The sequence below is a fragment of the Enhydra lutris genome, unplaced genomic scaffold (genome assembly GCF_002288905.1).
Source record: "Enhydra lutris kenyoni isolate GAN:26980312 unplaced genomic scaffold, ASM228890v2 scaffoldscaffold7, whole genome shotgun sequence".
Classification (NCBI taxonomy): Eukaryota; Metazoa; Chordata; class Mammalia; order Carnivora; family Mustelidae; genus Enhydra; species Enhydra lutris.
The window spans coordinates 9,837,865-9,844,319 of NW_019154091.1; positions in this window are offsets into that span (position 1 = coordinate 9,837,865).

Genomic DNA, 6,455 nt, shown 5'->3' on the forward strand with positions numbered 1-6,455 from the left:
GGGAGAAGAAGGGCATTCCAGATGCGGGGATGCTATGGGCCAGGGCCCCTGCAGTGGGTCCAGGGCAATTATGATGATAATAATACCAGGAACAATAACAGAAACCAGCCATCTGTGGGAGTATCCTGGTTCCCGATATCTAGAAAACCTCAAAGCATGCACACACTCAGCACACTTCCTGAGGCTTCTGTGCCTCCTAGGTGGAGATAGCTCCCTAAGGTCACCCCAGGCTCTGGGCTCTACTTTGCACGCAGGCTATCAGCTCCACCTCCCCTTCTAGTAGTCACTGAAAGGCCCGAGCCTCGTGGCCGCTGTGCACTACACACGTGCCTATAGCCCTCCGTGGGGCGTGTGCATGTGCGCCTGCACGTGCGGTGTCCCGGGAGAGAAGTCCCCAGTCACCTCCCATCGGACCACGGGATCCGAGCAGCAAAGGAGCTGTGGCTGACACACAAGGAACAACCCTTCCTCCGCCCAACACCACCACCACCAAGAGCTGCAGGTCCCGCAGCCTGCCATCCCTTTCCCTCTGCCACATGCTCAATGTATTCCACATGGACTCCGCGGCATCTGTGTGTCCACAAAGCTTATTGTCTCCTGAGGGGATGGGCGAAATGCCCAGCTGAAAACTTCGGGGCTGGCAGCTGAACTGATGGGCCTGTGGGCTGGTTAAAAGATCGCAGGCTGAGGGTTCAGAAACACACCCCCACCTCCACCCCCGTGCCCATCTGGCTTGTGGAAGCATCTGGGGCCTGCCCAATCAGTGCGCTTCTAGAACTTTAGGGCCTGCCCTCATCGTGGACTGGCTGTCCTCTGGGCCCCAGCTCAGATCTATAGTGCAGGTGTGATGGCTCATTTGGCCACCGTGTGGGAATGGCTGCTGGAGAAGGGCTCGGTTCTGAAATGCTGACATAAAAGTGGTGAGTCCTTGATTTCATGAAACTTCACAAAGTACCAAGAAAAACCAAGGCTGAGTGTTCTGGGGGCATAGAAACACCTGGAAAGAACACTGGAGATTCATCTCTAAAAAAAGGAGAGAAGACTCTGCATTAACAATTTCGCCTCAGAAGGGAGGCTTATAACAATTCACATTGTCTATTTAAAGCCGCCTCACCCAGCTGTTTTTAACCCAACTCTATGTCCCACCCATTGGGAAGATTCAAACACAATGAATTAGGTCCATCATTATATTGTAGGTTAGCACCTATCTGAATGCCAAGGCTCTTTGGGGGCTTAATTATCCTTTATCTCTTTTTCTCTTCCATCAAGGTTAACTCCTGGACCAGTGTGGGTCTAAGCTCTATTGTCTTTAAAGATTATGTAGCGGTGGGAGGGAGGAGGCTTGGGCTGGACCGGGCTGCAGAATTCAGCATTTCATTAAGCAACCCCAGACGATCCTGATGAAGGAAGTCCCCAGACAATGATTTGAGATGGAGCAGAAGATGACTGGAATGATGGTTTATGCACTTGGACTTAATAAAGAGCGGATTTCACGACCTGTGACATCAGACATTCACCTGCTTTCTCTAATCTGATTCTCCATGAGGAGCAGGGGCAAAAATTATGCCTATTTTATGGCCAAGACTCAAAAAGTCAGAGCTTGTGACTCACAGCTGGGAAGCACCCAAGGCGGGAGGCTCCTCGCACAGTGCTCTTTCCGCAGCCTCTGCCACCCCACCTTCAGCCCATGTGGCCTGCTGTGTGATAGCATCAGTGTTTTTTCCCATCTCTTTGTCTGCATACTAAACTGTGAAGGGAGGGAGAGGAAGAGTTTCTCCATACTGTTATTTTAGAACTAAATCTTTAGAGTGAGGCTATGCTTGATATATGTTCAAATTCTAGTAAGTTCAACCCAGTGCTTTAAGTCAGGAGAGAAGGGTCTAGGGCACGATGTTCCTCCCTGGAAGGTGGCCAATACCTAATGAAAGTCACTCACGGGACCGCCTGCCCCTTCTCACCAAATACACATGGAACCATGCCCCCGTTCCAGAACTCCCTCTGGCTCCTATGACAGAGTCTCTTGGTTGAAGAAAATTTTCTTCAGTGAGATCCAGTATAATTAAAGTGTTCGGAAATGGAATGCTGTTCCCAGGAATGACTGGTTGACTAGACGCTGTCCAGAAAGCAGGGCAAGAGAACATGGCGGAAAGAACAAAGCAATGGGGGCCAAGGGTCAGGTTCCCATTCCAGTTGTGGCACTACATTAGTAACCTTTGCTGCTACTGACCAATTCCTGGGCCCCAGGTGCTGCGGTCCTAATAGTGACTCAGGTATCGTCCATCAGTGTCTCCCTTCTAAAGAGCAAAGATGTCAGGGGCATTGGCCCAGGCCATGCTGCAAATGAGTGTCAGAAGCAGGAGGTTAATCCAGGAGGAGGTTAACCTGGCTGGTCCCTCACCTGAGCCCTGGAGTTTTGACCTGTGAGGCCTTGATTGTGAGGTGGAAATGAGATCATGAACATGAATGTGTCTCGTAAACCATGTCAACCAGCTTTAGCTCAGGAAGAGTCTTCTCTTCCTCTCACACTCCAAGTCCAATCCTTCAGCAAATCCTCTCGACCCTCCCTCAAAATATATCCCTAATCCAATAAATTCTCCCTTTGCCAGCACCCCCATCCTCTCCTCCGTTGTCCCTGGCCTGGATGATTCTAGAACCTCCTGTCTGGTCCCCAAGCTTCCACCCTCGGTCCCTGTGGTCTTCCCACAACAGAGCGGCTACAGAGCTTCTGTTCACATACAGCTCATCTCTTGGAACTCCTCTGCTCAGAAGTCCGCAGCGGCTCACCATTTCCCAAAGAGTGAAAGTCAGGTGCCCCTAGCGTCCAGCAAGTTCTGTGCCCTTGTCCCCCACGCACAACCTGACACTCTTCTTCCTTCCTGGATTTCATCTTCCCCTCCCTTGCTCTGCTCCAGGGTATGCTGAGGACTGAGGGGGAGGTGGACAGACCACCCAGTCCCATCTCAGAGCCCCTGCACTTCACCAGACCTGCTATGAATACCGCCCTCCCACCCAGCACCCACCAAACCGTGCAGTCTCCTCCCTCCCTCCTGCTCAAATGTCTCCTCAGGGAGGCCCTGCTCCGTGGCCCCGTTTCAAACTGCACCACCTTACAATACCCCCTGCTCCTCTCATTTTGTTTTTCCAGATCGGAGATATGCGTCTATGTGGTTTTTTTAAAACAGCGACAGAATAAACATGCTGCCCGCCTGTCTTTACATAGTCAGAGCTTGGTGGCATTACGGGACATCCCCACCGCTGTGCACCCATCACCACCCTGTCTCCAGAATGCCTTTCATCTTGCACAAGCGAAACTCAGTCTTCATTAAACCAAACCCTTTCCCCTCCCACAGCCTCTGGCACCCACCATTGTATTTTTTTGTCTCTATGAATCCCCTACACTCGGGATCTCCTGTAAGTGGAATCATACGGTATCTGCCTTTCCGTAGCTGGTTTATCTCACTTAGCATGATGTCCTCAGAGTTAATCCATGTTGTGGTGTGGGTCAGAATGTCCTGCCTCTTCAAGGCTGAATAATAACCCATTGTGTGTATATATATATATATATATATTAAAACAGACTCACAAGGATTCAGGAACTAGCAAATCCAGCCACCACTCATGGACTGAATGCTACGATGTTCCAAGTACTGCGATAAAACATCCCAGTCAACAAGCTGGCGGTGTTCTCTCTCTCTCTCTCTCTCTTTTTTAAAGTAGGCTCTACTCCCAGCGCCGAGCCCAACATGGGGCTTGAACTCAGGACCCTGAGATCAAGAGCCGGATGCCTAATTGACGAGCCACCCACGTGCCCCAAGCCGGTGGAATTCTCATTTTCTAGGTGATAAAAACAAGGCTTTCAAAGTTTAGTTTACCCATCCCTTATCATATAGTTGTAGTGGCAAAGCCAGGACTCGTGTCTCAGTGCTCAGATCTTGCCTGTTTCTGCACCACCCGTGAGCTAATAATAGTTTTTACAATTTCAAAGGGTTTAAACAAACCTCTTACCCCCATCTCCCCCATCCCCCCACCCCCCAACACACACAAGGGAGAATAATTTGCCACAAAGACCGTATGTAGAGTGTAATGCCCTGTCTGGCCCCGTATAGAACACAACTCGCCCATCAGCAGCCCTTCCTTTATCAGGAAAGGAGAGCGTTTACTATCTCGCCTCCCTCCATGCTTTCAAATCCTCAGATTTGTATTTCTAAATATTACCCAAGAGACCCAAGGCTTCTTTTGCTCTTGATAGCACCCAAGTGTGGGCTTTCTCCCCAAAACCCCAGGGGCCTCTCTGTGTCCTCCGCTGAGGGTGAAGACTATGGAGTCTTCGGTTTCTGTTTGCTTCTCTTTTCATTGGCTTTCAGGGTTCATGGAACATTTGCAGGTGCTGAGGATTTCTAAAAGCCTAATCACTTAAGGAGAGAGTGATTTGCAAAATTAGCCTTATGACGAGTATCATATTTTTGCTAAATAGTAAACAGTCAGGCATTCAAATAATGCCCACTCTTCCAGGATCGTATTTCTAGGAATGCCAACCATCCAGCATCTAGAACTGCACTTTGAAGTCCAAGGAAAGGGTTTCGAGGGGCATAGTTGTAGTTTACTCGAAGCCAGAAGAGACAAGGACACATTCTTGGACCTAGATCTAAGCAATGAATGTTCATTAGGGAGTAGCTTAGCAGCCACACGCAGTGACAGCAGGAATGGGCAGGAGAACAGACTGGCTGGCCTCATAGCTCAGCCCGCTTAGGCCATGGAGTGTGGGGCCTGCATCCCCACACAGCCCAGGGGCGCCCAAGCAAGGGAAGCACGCAGAATCACTGAGGCCCCACCATGAATGGGGGGGGGGGCGTAAGGAATAAAAGAGTAATTCATGTTTTGTACAGTGTGCATAAGAAGGCAAAGTTAAAATAAAAATGCATCTGTAGCTCTCAGTTGGATCCCAACCTAAAAATGGGACCCTTGTGAGGCAACTGCATGCATTCTGAATGGGGACATTGAAAAGGAGACAAGTGGTAAAAAGGGCTGATGAAGGTACTGAAATAAATAAGGAAACTGGTCTCAAGATATCAGGGCCATATCAGGGATATGAGGGCCTATCAGGCCTCAGATATCAGGGAATTTGTCCAAGGTCACCAATTTAGTCACTGACAAAACCACAGTTCTCTTGATTTCAGGTTAGTGGTGTTCCTTTTTCCCCCAAAGGAGGGGTCAGCAAACTCTAGCCTGCAGGCCAAATTCAGCCTACCACCTGATTTGTCAATAAAGTTTTATTGGAACCCGGCCCCACACATTAGTTTACTGTTGGCCCTGCTGCTTTTGTGAGTAGTGGCCACAATGATGTAAGGCCTGCAAAGCCCAATGTATTTGACTCTCTGGCCATCTACAGAAAATGTTTGTCAACTCTTGTCCTAAACCATAGATCCAGATTTTTGTCCCAGCTCCTCTAGGTACTTCACATTTCCAAATATTTTTCTCATCTATAAAACAGACTTGATATGTATGATCGGTTTAAGGATCTACTCGGAAATGTATGTAAAATGCCCATTGGAGCTTCTGGCATATGGCTGACGTTCAAAAGATGCAGGTGACAGAAAACCAATTTTATCACTAATAAGGAGGGGAAGTCACTGGCTCATGCAGGTGGAAAGGAGTGTGGGGTGACTCAGTGGACTGAAGAGGGAGAATGGGCACCTGGGCCTCCAGGACCAGAGCAGGAAGTTGAGGTCATCAGGACTCACTTTCTAACCCACCCCCTGTTGTCTCTTGATCTCTCTCTGTCTCTCTCCTTCTTTCCTTCTCTGCCTGACTTCATTTGCAGATTGTCACCTTACAGCAAAGAGCATGGCTGCAGAAGTCCAAATTCAGATCTCCCCCACATCCACCCCCACAAAAAAACAAAACAATAATCTCTTTCTCTAAGCTTTCAAATATCAGTACCACAGGTGTTCTTTGGTTGGTCCAGTTTTGATCATGTCATGGGTCTGGTCTACCCTTTGACCCATCTCTGATGGCTAATGGTCCACCAAGATTTGTGCTCCCTTTTCCAAATTAGAGAGCTCAGTCTGGGAAGCAGCAGCCCAGATAAGGACTTCCTTTCTCAGCCCCACGTGCACCTGAGGCCATTAGTTACATGGCCTTGTCTTCACTAATTCTTATCAGAGGAATGTGAACAAAACTAATATGTCTAACTCTCCAGACAAGGAAGTTATGAAACACTGCACCTTTTCCACCCCTTCGTCCCCTTTTATCACTGGATACGAGTGCCCAGGGATATGTTGGGAGTATTTGTTGAAGGAGACACTGACAGTTAATCCCTGAGTGACTGTATGGAGCAAAACCGCCTCCTTTCCCAATCTGATCCTGATGGCTTTGTAATGTTTATGTGACCAAGAAATAAACTTCTATGATAGTTGAGCCATTATACATTTGGGGGCCTGTTATGGCAGTTGATT